We start from the raw sequence: 21473 nt of genomic DNA, 5'->3' as shown, positions 1-21473 counted from the left end.
TCAAGTTTAAAAGGTGGAATTCATTGGTGTTTCAGTGCTCTACCTTGGGGTTTATTTAGTTTTATATGTTTTCTACTATTTGAAGAGGACTCACGACACTTGCATGCCCACTCCAGCTCCTCACTAGTCTTTAGAATCACCAGTACACTCATTTCAAAGTGCTAAAACACTTTCCTACCTCGCCCCACAAAAACTTCTGCAAATCTGTGTTGATTTCCCGAACCCAAAGCTGCCTTCCACATCTGATCTAGCAACCAACCATTAAAATCAATCAAATTATTCTGAGAAAGCATACCTAGCCTAAAATTAGTTTTTATATCAGTCATCTCAAGCCTTCCTTGATAAATTTTCATTGAGATTGACAAGGAGAGAGCCCTCTCCCGACCTGGTAGGGCTAGCTACTAGGTTAAGCGTGGTTTGATGTTACCCTAGATATGCCTTTCTTAGCCTTAGGTAGATTTAGGCCCTAACACAGCCTCCGTCGCAATGTTTACCTGCTTTGTTTTTAAAGACATAATGATGTTAGGATCTTCAATCAATGGTCCTTGAACCTCGTGATAACCTTCCGTTTCTAGAATGTTGATTTTTTGTGGATCTTCATCATCCTCCTCAATGTTTACATTGTAACATTCCAGTGCGTAGCTCAGCTGGGTCGTGCATTGTGGCTGCAACACTTCCATTGGCTCCTGAGGTATTTTGAAGATAGCTTCTTTTACTGCTTGCAGCACATCATAAAAAGTATCCCACCAATGATCCTCAAACATGAAGGTTAACAGGAATCCCTCACACAAGATATCCCATTCGCTCATGCCATGGCAGAGCTTCATCTCAGTATACCAATTCATGGATATGATATCCAAGGTATGACAGAACAGGTGCACCCACTCAGGTTGTGGCTCTGCCCCATAGACCTTGGTCCATTTCGTGAGGTGTGCATGTGGATCATCCCGTCCATCATACTTTTCTATTAGCCTCATCTGAGGCATCCCAAACTACATGCACATCATCCTTCTACATTCATGTCAGTCCTCAAAACTTCTTTGATGAGTACCCCACCATCCTACGGGTTTGCACGCAATGCCCATTTCAGAGCGTCAAAACACTGCTATTCCAGTACTTCTCTTTTAAATTTGTTTAGGAAACCATCCACCTCGTTCAACCTGTCATACGTAGCCAGATCTCTTGCTTTTGTTGCTACACATCATAGTGACCTTATCATCATGTTGCAGTTGAGCGTGGTTACCTTGTGTAATCGATTCTTCCATTGTTCTATCTCTTCTTTCGAATCTGAGGTGTAGGAGCTTTCGCGCTCCCACAAAATCCTACCATCCGCTGTTGGATTCACCCAGCCCTGCTCCCGCATGGTAATCTTGTAGATATAGTCTAGATCTTCGTCGCTATCGTAGTCGCGCATTGGTTCTGTGTAGTGTGATCCTTCCTCAAGGTCTAAAGGTACCACTACGCATAGTGACTTTTTCTCAAAAATCATCTTGCGCTTCTTTAGATTTATCACTCCATTCATGTTAGTGGCCCAATCTATTTCCAGTAGCACGGGATAGGGATTGTTGTCATCAGCAATCTCTATCACTTCAAAAACTGCAAGCGAGCTTGCACCTTCGATAGCCACCATGATTCCCTGCAATCTTCCCATGGGTAGGATCTTTTGATGGTTTGCCATTCACAATTAAATAGGATACCATTGCAACGTGGGCCTACCCATGCATTCCCATGTCTACTTTGTCAGGACGTTTGCGCTCGATCATAGATCCAAAATCACTTGATCCATTTCATATTCCCCGATCTGTGCAGTCAATATCATCTCCCATCCTGTTCACGTTGTGTGCTTTCTGAGCTTCCAGACTACCCACGGTTCTCCTGATCCAGCACATCTAGTGATGAGTTCTTACAGTCCCTTCACAGCTTTTCTGTTGCGGAACAGCTTCATGCATGTCTCCAAAAAGGTAGTGAGCATTGATGGGTTCAGTTTTGGTTCCAGTTTGTCTTTACTACCTGAAGTGGAGGCCTCCATGAAGCTTTTCTTAGCTTCCATGAATGTCTCCTTCGCGCGCTCCAAATCAAATTTTGGTTCCTTTGTTGGAGCCTTGTGAACCCAGGCACTCTCTTCGGGCTTCTTACCTTTTTTTGTCCTATCGTAATACCACTTCAGAGCATGATATTTACATTGGTTCTTCCTCGTGCAGCTCAGACCTCATCATTTGCAGGTTCTGAGTCGGGGGAGGTTGGAGTGTTCCTTTATCGCACAACCTCACTATTAGCATGGGACAGTCCTCTGTCTCATGATCAAACTGGGTACAATATAAGGATGATGGTCTTGTCGGATTTGTACAATCATGGGCATAATGCCCTCGCCCTCCATAATTGTAACAGATCAATTGTTTACAACCCCTTCCTTGTCCCATTCCACCTCGACCTCGCCCGCGCCCTTGAAATCCAGTGTGTGCCATCCCTGCATTTTGATCGAGGGCTCGCGTTTTGGTTTGAACTCTATAGGTAGGAGTCCGATCCATCATCAATTCATAAATTATACAGGTACGGTCATCATGGCCTACTAACCTGCAGAAATTAAAGAACAACTGTTGGGATGTCTGTGTATACTTCTGTAATAGATGGTAGTTATCTGTAGCATTCTTCCCTCCTATCTAACAAATTGTGCACCATAATGCAGGCGCCGTACTCAGTCCTGCTTGTGCCTCTGGTCTCAATGGCATTGGCCGTCCTCCTGCCAGGTAGTTTGCGAAGACTGGACAATGGTCCTTGTCATGTCCTTGGCATTTACACTTTATGCACCACACCTCCTCACACGCTTCTAGGTGAGTTGTCGTGTCTTGTTTCAAGCTCTACATCTCAAGACACAAGTTCTTCAACTGCGCGTGGATCTATTGGAATACTAATTTAGGATCTTGTATCGGGGTCTCGTGTAGTCTCATTGCGATCTCCAAGGCCTCAGCCTGAGTGGATAGCTTCTGCTATGATAGTGCAGTCCTTAGATGAGGCATTAGCGATGCCACAAACCATGCATAGTGTTGCCCATCTGTCAAGGTCATATTGGCTTCATGAATCATACACTTCAGACTCTGATCCAGCTCCCAGGGGGTCTCACCTGGAAGCATTGCGATTTCCTTAAATCCGATAATTGTCTATGTCTATGATTTTGGCTTGCTAAATTCCCCGTTTAGCACAGCTTGGATATCTACGATCCCTTCATTTGGGTTATCATTGGAATGCATAATGTACCACGTCAGTACGTGATCCTACAAAGTTTTGACCAGCATTGCTTTTTTTATGTTGTCATCCGTGACTCCCTGTGCTCCCCATATAACCTTTACTACGAACAAAAATTGGTCCGGATCTTCATTCCCTACTCCTTTGAACACCGGAAACTTTATTTTTCTCACCATATTAAACTGTGGAGGTGGCGGAGGTGGTGTGGGCGAAGATGGGGGTGAAGATGGTGAAACTGGTGGTGGTGTAGGTGGGGGTGGTATGGGCGGAATTCACTGTCTTGTCAGCCTGATCGCATCTCTTGGTGAGAATTTCGCGAGCTCTTCCTCGTTCTCCCATGGAGGTGAAATCAAGGGACTAGTATCTAATTCTATGCTACCTTCGTTTCTGTAGATATTCCCACTTCGCGTAGCCCCTATTATCACTCAGAATTTTTCCCTAAAAGTTATCAAAAGAAGGAGAATATCAAGGTAACCACAAACCAATCTTTTAAGTATAGGCTCTAGCCAACCTATGACTAAGAGAGGGCTCTCTCTATACGTTTTAGCTTTGTTTGCTGGGATTTTAGGCTAGTTTTTAAAGTTCAGGGGGGGGTTCGATTTGTATTGGAAGTTGGATGGCGAAATCCTTGAACAAATGGATAGAATGATGTCTCTAGCTATTGGGCTATGGAGTCAAAGAAGGGCAACAGAACTGGGATTAGCTCATTAAAGGGAGTGTTCAAAGGGCAAGCTAGCAGAGGGAAATATAGGTCTTTAGATAGGAATGGGTGAAATGGTCTTAACCAGGGTGAGAGAGCACTTAAGAATTCTCAAACCAGGATTAAAATGAGGAACAAAGGATGATCATGAGCAAAGGGTAGTTAAGAATCCTTTACTACAGACTAGAGGGAAACTACCTGAACTAAGGAGCAACCAAGAATTCCTTAACTTGGATAATTTAGTAGAAAATATAAAAAATTCTTAATAGTTGAAACAGAGTGCAGTGAAGCAAGTTCTGAGACATCATTCCATATTATAGCATTTAGATTTCAGATACATTTAATATTATGGAAAAACTTTTAAAGAAAAATGACAACACAAAAGAAGATACTTGTCTGTATTTCGCACTACACATGAATCCAGTGAAATGTCTTTGCTTTATTCATTAATCCAGCTTGCTGGTCCTAATAGTGATACAATAGCTTATAGTCTTTGATCAAGAAAACTATAGAAATGTCTAAGAATCCACCACACATACTTTGAATTATGAAGTATTTATACAAAAAATTATTACAAAATATCTCAAAACAACTTGAGATTTAATCTAGGAAATACAAATATCTTCTTGAAAGAAGATAGAGACAGCTAATGAATTGTTTCATGTTGTCCCTTTTTATTTAGTACTGTTGGTTGTTATGGTTGGATTTGTAGCCCTTTATGCTGGCTTGTCGTTGTGGACTTTCACGCTGGAGTTTTCTTTACTTTCATCTTTCACTTGATACTCTTTGACCCTGATGTGTTGTTTTTACTTGTTTACCTGGCTGCTCTGTTTTTACTGTGTAGTAACTTTTTACTGTAAATTCATCACAGTAAATCAGTCATAGTCTCCCACCATTCTACATCTAGTAATTTTACATTCATCATTCTCCTGTAGATTTCATCAGCTTCAGTATACTTGGAAAAATTGGGCTTGGTGAGGAACAAATATTTTATCTCATGCTCAAGGAAAAACAAGTTTTCAGATGTGTCATATAACACTTTACCTGTTGGCAGGGCTTTTATGGATGAAGAAATGGCTTGTTCCTTAGCCAATTTTCTAAGTCTATCACCATAGTCCAACTGTGTCATGAGTTTTTCATTGATAACCATAGGACTGGGCAGACCTTTCTCCCTTAAAATCTGGAATTTAGCCATGAACCTATCAATGGCTACCTACATATTGTGGCACTTTTCTTCCAAATTAAGCATAAGGTTCCTTTTGGAAAGGACCTTTCTTATTTCTAAAATGGTCGCAATCCTATCTTCTATATTTAGCTCATGGAGATCATATTTATTCTTGCTGTTGAGGAAGTGGATGAGTCTATTTGCATCTTCTGGACTATCTCCCAACTCCTCCTTCACTTTCTGGATAGCTTTTGTAGCTATATTTACTAACTCTGTTTGTTCAAAAATAATTTGGATTGATGGCCAAATATCATTGACAGAGTCATTGATATTGGCCCACAACATTTCCTTGGTTTGTCTAAGTGGTTTCTCCAGTGTTAAATCCTTCTCTAGGATTTTTATTCTCTCACCCATTCTTTGGGCCTTTTCTACTTCTTCTTTCTGCTTTAGTTGGGCAAGTTTGCAGTCTATTTCGAAACGTGCAACCTTTTCCCTTAACCTGTTCATTTCAGTAGCCTAGATAGACATCTCTTCCATGGCTTTGACTAGTTCTGCTACTTTCTCTCTTAATGCACCTGCTGCTGATGTAGACTTTGTTATTGTTGGTAAAGCAGTTGCAAGTGGAGCTATAGGTGCCAAAGATGCTGCTAGTGTGGATGGCACTGCTGCGGAGACTGTAGGGATAACATTTGTTGAAGAAGTGGCCACATCTGCTTGTTTTAATTGGATTAGAGAATCCAATTCCTTTTCTGTCTCCTTTAGTTGATCATTCAGCGTCAAGACCAAGTCCATAAACTCCTCATGTTTGGTTTGATTCTTTATGACTTCTAGAGTCTGAGGATGTTGCAACTGGGTTATTTTCAATTGCCTGTTAAGTACAGAAATATCATCATTTTTCTTCTTAATAAGCTGCTCTGTAGCTTTTATATCCTTGGGATCGTGTCCCAATTCAATCACTAAGTCCTCTAAGGGATTGATCCTTGTATCCTTACCCTATGAGAAGGCCTTCTCTAACTAGAATTGTGCCGAGATGTTGCTCAGAGAGTTTTGTAGCTGATGTGTAGTTATGGCTTTACCTGTTAGGGTGGAGTATATCATCTCTCCAACCTGTTTGTGTAGTTCAATCTGGTCTATGGGATGAATATCCCTTGCCAACACTTCAAAATCTACCCTTTTGAAATCTGATGATGTCTTTGGCTACTGGGCTATAGGCTTAACAAAGGTCATCTGCGTCTTTCCCTCTTTAATGTCAAACACTGACATTAGCCTTGTTTGATTGCTTGGAGTTGACTTTAGGTATTGTGCATATGTTTGGGCCTTAAGCCTCTCATTTCTAGCTTTGATTTCTTTATATATTTCCTTGATATCTTGGTCTTTGTCAGCAGGCATTCTAAAGGAAGACACTTCAACACTAAGTTGCCTTTCCAACATCTAAGTTTGTGATGTGGAAGGCTCTTGCATGCCTCTAGATGGAGTGGTAGGCCTACCTCTTTTTGCTCCTCTATTTGTGACCTCAGCTGAGTCTTTAGTATATTCATGCTCAGAGGCTGGATTCAACCTTTGCCTCTTGTTTGATTCCTGTTGCAAAGCAGAGGTAGCCATTCCTGAAGTGGAAGACCCTTCTCTATTTCCTTTTGGGATCTTCTCCTCATTCTGAGGAGTCTTCATGACTGGAGGGGTGCTCATAGTAGTCTCTGGTCCTTTTGGTACCTACAGAGAAGAGTTGTCATCAAGCTATTTTTCTAAATCAATTAGAGCATTCTCTGCATCTACTTTGGTGTTATCGTGGTCTACTAGGGTACCTTCCACCCATTTTGTTTGATTTGCATATGCTTCTATTTCAGGTATGGGATGGTGAATGAAAGGTCCTAGCTTGACCTTTTGTCTCTTCTTTGTGATGAATTCCAAAGGATCATATCTCCAAACAAAACTTCTTTGGAACTCTAATATCTACAGAATTAGGTCTTCTTCTTTTCCTGCCTCCTTAGAGTTGCATATGAAGGGGCCTAGTTGGTATTTTATCTTGAAATAAGCCTTCTTCTTACCATTGACGAAGTTTACTTCATCTGCATTGATGATTTGTCTATATTATTCTAGGGAAAACAACCTCATGGGGAGGTATCTTGGCGACTTATATGGTGCAAGCATGCAACCATATATCGTGATTTCTATATGGTTCTAGTAAAGGTACTAGTCACCCACTTTGGTCTGTTTAGACAATTGAAGGACTCTCTTTATTTCTGGACTGATTCTAGGAGGAGGGATACCAGTCAACATTGTCATGATTGGGTGTACAAATAAAACAAAATCAGAATAAGAGTATGGAGGCTGATATTGGTGGATCAATGGGGTCCAAAAAATGACTGACCTGGGCTGACCTTTGGTGTCCAGCTTCTAAAGGGTGAATAGGAACTTATCAGGTTGGTAATATAAGAACATATGGTATAAAACTGAGGACTACTTGAAAACCCTTTTATAAGGAATTTCTCATGCATGCTATCAACTATAAATTGGGCATAGTCATAAATGACAATAAGAGGCTACACTGGAGTGTAGATGGAAATTAAGGCAAGGATTAACTCATCAATGTATTCACTAGTGGTGTACCCCAAAATGTAGGATATCATGGCTACAATATGCTGGCCCCATGGGGAAAAAATAACAGCTACATATGGGGGGGAGTCCTTAGGGATGTGTTTCTCTTCTCTGATGAAGGTTTGGAATAGTTGGGCCAATTTTATAGAGCTAAGTTTAGGATACAGGTCCAACAAGTCTCCAATTGAGAGTGGGGTTAGGTTTGGCCCTAGTTGGACCTGCAACATTTCATTAATAGACTCAGCAGTGGTGGTGAAAAGGACCTTCTGGTCATGAGACATGATATTTCTGTGACTAGGGACGTAGCAAGAATAGCACATATGAATAATCTCAGGAAAAATGTGGACTTGGGGGAACTGGTACTTGGGCAAATTTGAATCCTAAAGGCCAATTTCATCAGCATGGTTCAGGAACCTGTCCCTAGTTTGGCAATGTACTTTGAGCAGGGACTCTTGGGTAGAGATATCTTTTATTTGGAAATCTTTATCAGCTAAAGGAAGGTGGTCCAGGTCTAAATGAGGTGTAGTGATGGGCCTTACATCCATAGCAATTGGGGCAGCCATACTCAGTTCTTGTGGATTTGAGTGTGGGGGGTGATTCAGAGTTTTAGGGAAATGGAGGTTTTGCAGTTGTTTATGGCTCATAGTGTTAAAATTTAAGTAAATTTGATATTTTTTACTTAACTAACAGTGTCACGAGGGTGAATTGACTTGGAATTTTGACAATGGAGTTGGAATTCCACGGTTAAATACTTGGAATTGGGTGGAATTGACTGTAAATGGTGGTTGATGGTGGCTACAGAGGTTCGTACGGTTCTAGTATAGACTAAGGGATGAGCTGGGATGTCTGCAGTGTCTATGGAGTAATGGTGGAAGTCAGTGAGAAATTTTGTTGTTTGCAAGGGTTGCAATGGCTTTTTTGAATTCTCAATAACAATTGCACGAAAAGAGTGAAAAGAGGGGTAAACAAGCTTTTATAGCAATTGGTTAATTTTTTACAGGTTCATTGATTGATGAACAGTGACGGTTTTCGGTTGAAAGGGGGAAGTGGTTTGGGAGGTCCATTGCACCGCTTTTGTGGTGCAAGAAGTATTCGGGAGGGGTCGCCCAATCCCATTCATTGATTGACACGTAGCATTAGGGGCTAGGAGGAAAACCACCTTATCGAGCAGGTAAAGGGAGGACGTCGGGTCGGACCGATATGGACGTGAACCGTTGGATGAGGGGGAGGGAGATCGTATGGTGATTGGTAGGTGAAGCTGTGCGGTGATTTATACAAAAAGTTTTTTTGGGGGGGGCATGGGTCTAATCACCAGTGGTATATGATTAACTTAATACTTAATCTTGTTAGGGCACTTTAATGAGGGATTGAGGACTAAGGGCGTGATTTAATATATTTGTGGGATATGGGGTAGTAATATAGTTTATAAGTAAACTAAGGGGTGGGGTTAATTTATATAAAGAAGTTAAATATATATGGGACAATGGGTTTATCGAGGATTTTTATATATTTAATTAAAAAGTTAATATGAAATGAAATGAGCGGAAGGGGTATTGTGCTTAGGTGTATGAAATTCCATACCCTTAGTACTTTAGGATAAATGTATTTGGTGGGTTTTTGTATAAAACATGTTTATAAAGGGGTTTTCCTAGGCAAGAGAACTTAACCTTAGGAAAAGGGGTTTTGTGAGGGGGATGAATGAATTATAAGGGAATTTAACACCTTTCCTTCTTAAGTCATCAAGTCGAGGGTCCGGTCCCACCAGAAGTCAGAGAAATGCTCTAAGCCTTTTTGACTTAAAAACTATAGGTATTAATATTTTTATTATGGAAGGGAAGTTAGTGAGTGTCATAGGGGTTAAAATGAATGAGGGGATGTTAAGTAAACCAAATTGTGAACCATTTATTTTGCTTTGTTTATCACTTATGCATATTTAAATGATGCATTTGGAACAATGACATAAGTGCTTTTTGTATCAATTAAATGACATTTCTGCAACCTTTCTACTACTTACCCACTTACTCATCCTACCATTTTTTTTCTTCACTTTATTTGGGTGCATTTAGGCTAGCAAACCCTTATCACAAAATAAACTATCTAATTCTAACCTAATATCCTCCAAGGGCTCAGATTAAATTGATGAGCTCCTTTTATTCACTCTACCTATCTAATGATCTGCCAAGATTACACTGCTTGGTCAGATTTATTCACTACCTATAAACATAAAATTAAAATTATGAAATAGCTAAGTTTAAACATTTTGACTATCATGGATTGTGGCATAAGTGACAAGCTGCACACAATCATTTATTATGCATAAAAAGTAAATAGTAGTGGCATTTTGACTTGCACACTTTCATGGTCTCTTTTTGTCTTTTGGGGTTCATATATTTTCATTTTTTTGACCTTTTCATTCTTTTTGTCCTTTGATTATTCTTTTAGGACATACACTCTTTACATTTTTTTAATTTTTTAATATGGAAAACATTTGCAGAAAGCAAAGGTATGTACAATATTACAAGGCTTAACCTTAGTCATTCAAAATTATGACTCCTATTGGTATAAGAACCTAACAGCCCCAAACATCAATTTATTCACATAACCCGCTTTTCACACAGTAGCATCTTAATCCAATTGTTCAAAGATTTAACGTACTTACCTCGCGGTCCTTTAAGGAAGCGTCATTTCGCCTCTCTATAGCTAACTGAAGTATCCACTGTGAACTTAGTGATAAACCCTCCTATAATTCAATCGAGCAAATGGTCCACGGTGCGCACGATCTTATCTTCTGATGCTTCCAGTTTGCACACCAACTCTGGAGTCCACACAATAGGCTTGTCAAGCTTACACCTTCCTTGACTATCTGCTAGATTCGCGATCCAATCGTACAACTCAGAGGGGAAGGATACAAAGAAAATTTCATGGATTTTGGTAAATAAGTAGCACTCTAACTACTCTTTCTTCGATACTCATGGATTACTGTTTTCCTACGCTGCGAACTCGTGAATTTTCTTATCTAACCACTCTTCAATTTCTTTCTTTATTAGATTCTAGTGACACAACATCAGACATCTCTTATGCAGATCCTTGTCCTGGCAACAAAAACATTTTTTGGCTTATTAGGGCCTGACCCAGGTTTGGAGTTTATTTAGCCAAACAAATCTCGGTACTACTAGCCCTTTGGGAAACAATCCGTAGAGCATAGACTGAGGTCTCACCCGAGGTAGTATGGGAGGGTGCTAGAACCAATTTTCTGCACCCTGGAGATGTCTCATGAGTTCAAGTGGTTTGCGGTTCGAACCTACACACAAGTTACTTCGCGCACTCTCCGGTACCTCGCAGCCTGAGATACTGCCTTCGCGCAGCCCTACTCAAGGGCTGAACGCTATGCTTCTGTATTATTACCCAAGACTTCAATGATATTCCACTGTTAGTTGATTAACTCAGCCTACTTGCATGCTTTAAGTTATACTTAACAATATAAACCATTCATACAGGTGCACAGAGTAAATAAACAGTATATTTTCAATTTATATCAAACATGCATTAACTCAAGAACAGATACACAAATTGGTAACAAAACTTCTCTTTATTAATTTCATCCTCAGTTGCACACTCAACTCTGCCCTATGCACTCAGTTGCAGGGGTCTGCCCACTCAGCTGTAAAGCCTTCTCCTACTCTACGACCCAAAGACACACTTAGTCACTTAGACTCTTTTCTTTCCTCTCCACTACTTCCCTCTCTTACACTTAGAGCCTCGCTCTATTTATACAATCCCATGGTTTGCAGACCATGGGTAGGCCAACATTACATTACAAATCTAGGGTGGACAACCCTGTGACTCTAACATACTTCCGCGCCCGCAACTCACGGAGCTTTACAACACCATTCAGTGAAAACTTGGAGTTTGATCCCTAAAACATGCCTTGGGGGGGATTCCATGCCCAAGAACTCTTATTCTTGTTACAATCATTACTATTGTTACTCTTATTTATTGTTACAATTATCGCTTGTTGTTACACATTGTTAAGTTTATAGTTGAATGTTCAATACTGGGTAGGGAAACTATGGCCTGCATATACTTTGCATGATAGCCTTGAAATTCTCATAGAGCCCTCGGTTGACAATTAATGTGGAATTGGGTGAATTGCATGATTCATATCTGAACACCAACAAGAAGCATGATGTTGCTCCTTTTGCTTTAATCCACTTGATTACACTCTTTTGATGTTTATGTTCTCCAAGTAATGTTCCTATACACAAGCCTCATCCACCTATTTGGGATTGAATATCATTACTTTCTTGTGCAAATGGTGATGTAGACCTCCCAAATATTTGAGGAGTACATCTGGGTTCCTTGGAGAGATACCCAACATTATAGCCATCTTTCAAAACTTTGTGGTGTACTCTTGCATGCTTTGGCCCGAATTTTTCCTGAAGTAGTTCCATCAAGTCCACTGGTCCTTTATGTATGTAATGGGATAAAACTATAGCTTAATGAGGGTTTTGAATTCCTCCCACTTAGTCACTAGAAGTTCTCCCACCAAGTTAGTGCATGGCCCTCTAATTTAAATCACACAAATGAGGTATTTTGTCCTTCCTCAATATCGCCATGGTATGACTTGATATAAACTTTTTCTTCCATTTTAAATAGGGATTTTGATTGGTTCATGAAACTAGAACTAGGTTGATCTTTTCCATGTTCTTTCTTTGGTTGGTTCTTCTTTTCGTCTGGATCTCCTGATCCCCCTTCTGATTTTTCCTCTACATTTGAACCCCAATCTTCTCCAAATGTTCCAAGTTTATTTCTGAGGGCATCCATGAGGAGTTTTACATTACAATTTATATCAGTGACTTATTGTTCTAGCCATGAAAACCTCAACTCTGTAGGACCACGAGGGTCATTTACAAATTTGTCAACCATGATTAGGGTTTTGTGAGTTTCATCCCTATCAATGTAGATCCCTTACAAATATCCACAAAATACCTAAAGAAACGTGATCTTATACCAATATGATCCATAAAATGTTGTGGATATTCTACTAGACAATTCATCACAACAAATATGATAATATAATATTAAAAATATGAAGTTATACATTTTATAGTTTTATTACATTTCTAGATCTATAGATTTTACTGTAATTAGTGCATGCATGCAAATGACAACTATGCATAAAATAGAGAATGAAAAATAAAATCTCAGACACACACATAAGACACAAGATATTCTCTAGGAAACCCTTTCGAGAGAAAAAACCCAGCTAGAAGGTGAGGTCTTTATGCTCTCTTTCTGTGTGGAAATATCAATGCAGGTACAAAGAAGTAAGGTTTGTGTCCCATGGGCTGCTACAGTACACGAATCCTCTTTGTGTGCTCTACCTCATATCCCTCTTCGATATTTTTTCTCAGCTATGGAACAAAATCACTTGAAAGAATGGAATGCCTCTTCCTCCTAGTGGCTCGATTATAACACAACCCGATAGCCTACTAGTGGTTACGTTTGAATACCTCAAATATTAACAAAAGTTACAATATGGACTCTTCTAGAGTCTTTTACATCACAATCACATGGCTATCTCATTTTCCATGAATAATGGGGGCTAACATGACATCCTCTCGAGGCATAGTGGTGAAAATAGGAACACCAACTTTTGAGTGGCATAACTTTCACATACAAACTCTGAGTGATGTGCTTCTTGCATTGCTTGAAATATCTGTGTGTGTAGAATATCATGAAAAGATGTGATGCTAAAGAGACAAATTTTTACCCCCAACAAACATTGTTTGATGCCTCAAAAAGCTCCTGGAAGGTTTGAAACCCCTTTTTTCCAAACTAGGTCTTGTCAGTAAAAACAAACTCGTGAGCTGATTCTTCCACTTTTTCCACTCTGAATGCATCGATATGGATGAAAAACATTATAATTATCCAATCTAGATCATTGAATATAGGGTATTATCACCTATTTTATCACACACTTGTCTGGTGGGTTCTAGGAAAAAACCATGAAGAAATAGTTCCTTGTACGAATGTTATTTTGGTTAAATATAATTGGTGACTCCATAAGAGAGTCTAACCTTAGTGATTTCCCTCTCATCTTTTAGCTTTAGATCTCAACTTTCTGTTGGTTTAGATCCTTCTCTTTTGTTTTCGACTTGATCAGAGTGTTATTCGAGAAAATTTTCCTTAGATATGGAGAGATCTAGTATTTATTTGATCTTTCTATGCACATTTCTCCAAATACATAGGTTTTTATTGAAAACAAATCCTTTTTCCCTAAAAATGCAAGTTGTATACTAGAAACTTGCATCAAGATCTGTGGGTTTTACATAGTTAACTTGCATCTAGCTTCAAAAATGAGTTTTTTAATTTGTTCTTCCTAAAACATCCTTCTCATTTTGTATACCCATTTTTTTTGTCTATATATATATTTATATTTGTATCAAATATGTGTCAAAAAAGTTTTCTTTGAATTGGATTTGAGTCATTTTGAAATTCTAGTGTTTCCACCATGATTGTTTTTCTACCATTTTGGTTTCTTTCATTAGCACTTGTTTCCTCTATCTATTGTGGTCGTAAAAAATCAAATATAAAAGGTTTGATTATTTATTTCTTGTCTGCAAACATGATTAGATCATAAAAAATACCTCTTTCTTTCCAACCTCTCATGTCTTAGCCTTGAATTAGCATGTGGACATTTGACCTTTGTAGATCATTGTTGTTGCATGATTTTGTTGTCTCCATTGAACTACAATCCTAAAAAATTCCTTTCTCTTCCCTTTTATTTTTTTTGCATGAAATAAACTACATTTGGCAATCTTTTTGTTTGCAAAGAAAAGTTTTAGCTTTTGAATGCTTGGTGTTCTTGCTTGGTTTTTGTTTGAAATATTTTTGTGTTTCTTCTTGAGTTGTTTTTCTTGGATTAATTTTCTGTTATGAAATTAGTGAATTTGAAGAGTGAGAATTGATAGCATGTGAGGTTTTTGTATTTATTTAAAAATGAAAAAGGACTCTCTTCCCCTTTGTAGCTAGTGTTCACAGAATAATAAGGAAAAAAAATCCACTTCCATATAGCTTGCATTAGGATGGGTCTTGAGTCTTTACAGACCATATTAGATGCATGTTTTTTCCTTTGAGAAAATATCAACCCATAAAATAAATACTTAATAAAATTCATTTGAAATTTTTTCTCTTCTTTTGTATCACACCAACAATAACTAAAGTTAGGGTTTTAGACCATGAAAGAAACCTAGTATATTGAGTTAGGGAGAGAAAATCCATTTGTAGTGGAACATTTCCTAGGAATCCCTTCTCACACAAGGGTCAATCATGAGGTCACATTAAGGCCAACAAAGTGATCTACCCAACTTTGTTTGGTATTAGTAGCACTGGTCTACACATACTTGAGGGATATACTTGAGAGCTGTATGACTCACTCTAATTAATCACTGAAGAGGTTGCAGGCTTAGTTTCCCTACCTTTACATGTGGACCTGCCTAAAAAAATGTTCCCACAAGGACAGATGCTATATGTGGTATCCTTATTTGAAATAACCCCAGGTATCTTACATGGGTGATGGTGAGGGGCACATCATTGATATACCTGGGGTATATGTTGGTGAAACCCACTCGAATATCTCGATGGGTACCCCATGTATCATAAGGGCACTTGTGTTGAGTTTAAAAGAGATGTTAAATCAATCACCAACATAATTTTCGAAACAAAATATTCATTTGTGACTTGGTCCATGATCAACCAAGCTCCAACATTAGGAAGATACTTTCTCTCTCATGTTTTGTATGTACATGACTCCTTAGATTTGATATCATGTGATGTTTTGTCTAATTCTAGTCGAACATAGGGGTGTCTTAATTAATTAAATTTAATAATAAAATATATCCATTATGGCTGGCCGAAATATTCAATATTCTTATGGACTTTTAAAAGTTTCTCCTAAGGAAGATGGTACGTCACCTAAGAGATGTAGGATATCTTTAGAAATGGGGGAATTAGACAATAATTAGGTTAAAGGGAATGACCTTGGTCCTTGATGGGTAGACATAATTACCATTGAAGTGATTGATGAGAGTCCACCACAACACACAAACCCACCTTTGATTGACCCTTTTGGCCCTGTAATTTTGCAACTAAGACCTTATAGTTATGAATCATTTTCTTTGGTCTCTCATCATATGTCTAGTGAGAGTGATACTTCCACCATGGGGGAGATGCCCCACTTGTCACCTTCCACATCAACAATATATTTTTTCATGTTATCATTATCAACACTTAATGTGATAGGTTCTGTTGTAACTTGGAAGACAACCTGCAACTGAGGAGAGGTCAGTGCCCAAGACATTTACTTAAGATAGTGAGAAAGAGAATTGGTTGTCACATTATTTAAACCCCGAATATTATTACTATTAGGAAATGTTTCTTGATCTTCAATGGAAAAAAATAATGATTTAAAGTGGCCTACTAATGTTGATTACAAATTTAATGAATGAACAAACTGAAAGATTTCATTTGTCGATGTGTTTCGAACCAACAAGTGTGGTTCATCGTCAGGACAAGTTGAAGAAACAGATCTAGCTTTGCCTATTAAATAGTTTGAGCAGGACCTCCAATGGCTAAATTTGTTGACCAAGCAACGGCTATATGGACTAACGGCTAAATTTGACAGGGAAACGGTCGGCTAAATTTGACAGGGAAACCGTTTCCCTGTCAAATTTAGCCGACCGTTTCCCTGTCAAATTTAGCCGTTAGTCCATATAGCCGTTGCTTGGTCAACAAATTTAGCCATTGGAGGTCCTGCTCAAACTATTTAATAGGCAAAGCTAGATCTGTTTCTTCAACTTGTCCTGACGATGAACCACACTTGTTGGTTCAAAACACGTCGACAAATGAAATTTCATGTGATTTACGCCGAAACATTTCTCATAAAATTGATATGGATCACAGAAGCCTCAATTAAGAAACTAAAAGACATTGGAAAGTATCCAACACAGGCTCCTTAATGCAGAATCTATGTTTTCAACCTTAGAAGAAAAATGTAATTAGAAGAATATGATGTATAGGAAAGAGGATCTCATAATTAAGGAACTTTTAACTCTAAATCAAAAGAAACTGATTTACAGAACTGTAATATTAAATCCCAACAACTTCATTACTCTTTTTTATGAAGAAAACATAAAATGGAATAACTAGAAAAACATTTTGTACTCAACAGGTGCCTGGAATCACCTCAAATTCTTTATTGAATTCAACATGAAGATAGAAAGATACAAGTAATTTCTGCTTATGATATCCAGAACATAGAACCCTCATTTCTCTTTCATTTTCCTTTATGACTTTCAAAGCAGTCTCATAGTCCATTTGCACTTTCTTCATTTCATTATTCGAAATATTCATTTCGGTCATGACTCTAGTAAGCTTATCATCTGGGTCCTCTAAATCTACTGATATTACAATAGTACAGACATGAGAGTCAATTTCTACTGCAGGACAGTATTTATTTCCTTCAACTTGGAAATTTCATCATTTTTGTGTATCATCTCCTTAGTTAAAGCTTCTTTCTACTTTTCCACCTATGCCACTTCTGAAGCCATTATGTGTTCTATTAAAGGAATATTTAATTTATTCCTTAACACTTGGACTTATGTTTCTTCTCCCTACAATAATTGTTGAACAACACTTCTGTCCTCTAGATTTACTCCAGTCTTGCCAATCATCTTCTTTAGTTCTTAATTATCACTGGTTAAAGCTCTGGAATTAGATTTTTCCAACTTTAATTGGTTAACCACCTTTTCTAATAGAGTCTCTACTCTACTAGAATGCAAGGAGGTGTTCTTCAAATCACTGTAAATTAATTCACCGGTCTGCTTATGCAAATTGATTTTTTTAAGTAGAGGAATTTCCCTAGCATCCACTCTCATGTTGACCGTCTTGAAAACTGAAGAAGAAGAAATTGTTAAAGCAGAAGGGTGAGAGAAGGCTAGATTAAGCTGGTTCCTATCCAAATCCATAGAAGAAAGAAGTCTAGTTTCATAATCTAAAACAAATTGTGCCTCCACTTGGGATTCCATATTTTCTCTGACCTTCCTGTTTCTTTCTTCAATTTGAGAGTACATATGTTTTATCATTCATACTGAACTTTGGTCAGTCTCTTCTGGAATAGGAGAAGATGGTGTAAAAACAACTTCTCCTAACTGTAGCTAAAAACCTATAACAAATGATGAAATACCACCTTCAGATAGTTCAACCTTCTTACTACTTCTGTCTATCTCTTCTTCTAAGTCAATAACATCCTCACTGCTTGTTTTTAAATTTTTCTCACTCTGATGGCGAGTCTTGATTTCCACACCTTCTCACAAACTATCTTTCCCTCCATTGGCTAATTTCTTGATCTCTAGTTAGACTTCATCTATAAAGGGAGCATATGCATTTTCTGCCCTCCTGTTTGAAATAATATGACATGGATCATATGCCCATTTTCCACTCAACTGTAAATTCATTTCTTCAAGTGCTTTCTGTACTTCTCCTATAATTTTCCTGTTATTTACAATGAAAGGTCCCACTGTCTTTCAAAATTTAAATAAGTACCCCTTCTTTTCTGGCACAAAATGTATTTTATCTACATTCAAGCTCTATTTAATGAATTCCAATGAAAATAGTCTCATAGGCAAAAAAAATAGAAGTCTATAAGGGGAAAATTCTGCTCCATATAACATGATCTTTGAATAATCCTCAAATTGAAACTAATCACCAAATTTAAAAACTTTACTGAGCTATATTCAAGACTGAGCCTTTGGTAGAAAGCAAGGTGGAGGAGAATTGTTCAAAATATAATAAACAACTGATAGGAAAGAAGAAGCAAAATACATCAACCCTTGGTTATTTTCAGTGCTCCTTATCAAATCAGTCCAAAATATCATTTACTACTTGTTTTTATGAGGGTCCACGATATTTAACCCTAAATCCATGAATCTTTCCATAGGAGTATACAAAAAGAGATAAGTAACAAGAGATGGAAATCTAAAGCAACTAGTGAGGGCAAGATCTGTCAATTGATAAGTAACCATTTTCTCCCTGAAAACAGCTATGTCAAAAATTGTTTTAGGGTTCGTCATCAAAATAAACATTCCTAAAATGGATTTATCCACAATATTTGTATCGTTCCTTCCCAAAATTTTGGCCAAAATCTATAGAACAACTCTAACTTTTCAGCAAAAGTATCCATAGAAAAATGAGCAGGCTCCATAGGCAGGTGCTTTCTAGTAGGCATATAAAAAAATAAAGTCAATTGAGCATAATTGGAAGCAAATAGGTATTGGAAATTGGAAAACAAAGCTTCTTCTGAGAAAGGGGTGTAACAACTTGAAAATGGAAACCATAAGGCTTGTTGAATTAACAAGGCTCACACTTGAAAAACATTTTCCCCTAACTTATTCATAAAAAAACATTTTTGAGGGTAAAGGGAAGAAACAAGCCAATATGTGAACTTTGGAAAGATGTAAGTTTGAGGAATCATAACAGCTAGGACATCTAACCTAACAACAATAGAATATACAGGGGACTTAACTTGGTTCAACAAAATATGATGATAAATTTATATATAATTCACTAAGCAAACTGGGTCAAAAATGTCTCTCTCGGTATCCATCAATGGAATATGAAAAGTGGAACATGTGATAGCAATATTCTTTGACATTTTACAAATTTTGAATGCCAAGACTTTTGCGCAGATATCAGAAGAGTGGTCGGTAATGATGACTAGATTTCTAACATGTACAATTTATTTTTTGAAAACGGGAACAAACGACAACAATGAGAAAAATGAATACTAAACAAGATTTTATAGCGGAAACAAAGTAATGAGTGCAAAACAAAGAATTAATGACAATTTTGGGAAATTCGAAAAATGAGCTGGCGACAATATGGATGAAGTGATGGCTGACGTGGATGATGAGGTGGTGGAAGCGAAGTGATGATAGTGTGATAGTAAAACAGAAAAAAGAACTTCATGCTCTCCTGCCGATGTAACCTTCTCACCTGCTAACGTAATATGGGGGCTGACTCGAGTATAGAAGAAACCTAACGAAGTCCCCCCGCAACCACTACCAGCCATCGATTTGCGGATTGAAGCACCGTTGTAAAGTATTTATAGGGGGATTGGGAGAGCTAACCATTGGGCATGTAGTGTCATCGGGTTTGCTCCATCCCACGGGCCCCATTACTATCTCATATCACACTTCAAAACTTGTTTGACTTGTGTCTTTTAGTAGGGCCAACTTTCTTTACACTTAATGCTTCATTAAAAATTTAATTAAAGTAGATTAATCCACCATTATATATAAATCATTTGATATCAGAAATTTTTGTCTTGATTTTTTTTTCTTTTCTTTTTCTTTTTCTTTTTGCAGATACATATATACATTTCTCTTAAGCATATATAAAAGTAAAATGAGCTACAACATATGGCTCCACCTGGGCATAATGTTTTAAGTCAAAACACTAAAAACCATAGATTAGTGCCTTCACCTCGGGCATGGAGTCAAAATTAAATCTTGAAACATTACAATGAAGGGCTCACCGAATATTCACAATGATCACACCGATATATATAATGAAGAAAAGAAATGAATTCAATGCTAGAAGTAGTGCCTCAAACACTGCCCATTGACTGGTAGATGTATAAGTCCACCATCCAAGTTTTCCAGAATGAAGGTATTATTGGTTCTAACTTCTACTATTTTGAACGGACCATACCAAAGAGGATCACATTTTCCATGCTTTCCTTTCTCTTCTCTCCTCACATCCCACCGTCGAACCAAATCTCCAAGCTAAAAAATAATATCTCTGGATTTTCTGTCAAATATCAATTTCATTTTCTCTTGGTAATTGATAATATTTTGCATTACCTTCTCTCTATTTTCATTAAACTCCACCAACCAATTCATCCTTCTTGTGAGTGCATTTGATTCTTGTTGAACATCCTGAATAAATTCCACAACAGGTTTTGCTAATTGGTTGGGAAATAAAGAAATTACTCCATATACTAACTCAAAAGGTGACTTCCCAGTTGACCTTCTAGTAGTAATTATATTTGCCCATAAGGTAAGGTTTAAATTTGAATCCCAATCTTTCTGATTTTCTGCAATAGTCTTCTTAAGTATCTTAACTGGGGTTTTATTAGAAGATTCTTCCAACCCATTCCCTTGGGAGTGATATGTGGTAGAATGAGACAATATCACATTATATTTCTGGTAGAAGACAATCAACTTTGCAGACTTGAAAACCTGAGCATTATATGTTACCATATTTTTTGGACAACGAAACCTGTTGAAAATATTCTCCTCTAAAAATTTAATTACTACTAAATCATTAGCTCTCCTCATTGGAAAAAATTCTACCCATTTAGTAAAATAATCTGTCCCTATCAAAATCCATCTATGATGTCCACTAGAGGGTGGATTTATCTCCCCTATAAAATCCAAACCCCATTGTCTAAAGAGTTCTTCCCAAAATACAAGGATCAATGGTAATTGTGCTAATTTCCTCTTTTCACCAAATATTTCCATTTACCACAACTTATCACGTGTCTATAAGCATTAGAAAAAAGAGAAGGCCAAAATAAGCCAACCTTCAATATTTTATGGGTTGTGACTTTCCAACTGTAGTGACCACCACAGAGGCATCCATGATATTCATTTATAACTTCTATAGTTTCCTCTTTAGTTGAACAGAGAAATAACATACCACCTGAAC

Source organism: Pinus tabuliformis, chromosome 6 (assembly GCF_031772625.1).
Source record: "Pinus tabuliformis cultivar Carrire ecotype Pingquan chromosome 6, CPIR1, whole genome shotgun sequence".
Classification (NCBI taxonomy): Eukaryota; Viridiplantae; Streptophyta; class Pinopsida; order Pinales; family Pinaceae; genus Pinus; species Pinus tabuliformis.
The sequence above is the reverse complement of the archived record's forward strand: the minus strand, read 5'-3'. Positions refer to the sequence as shown.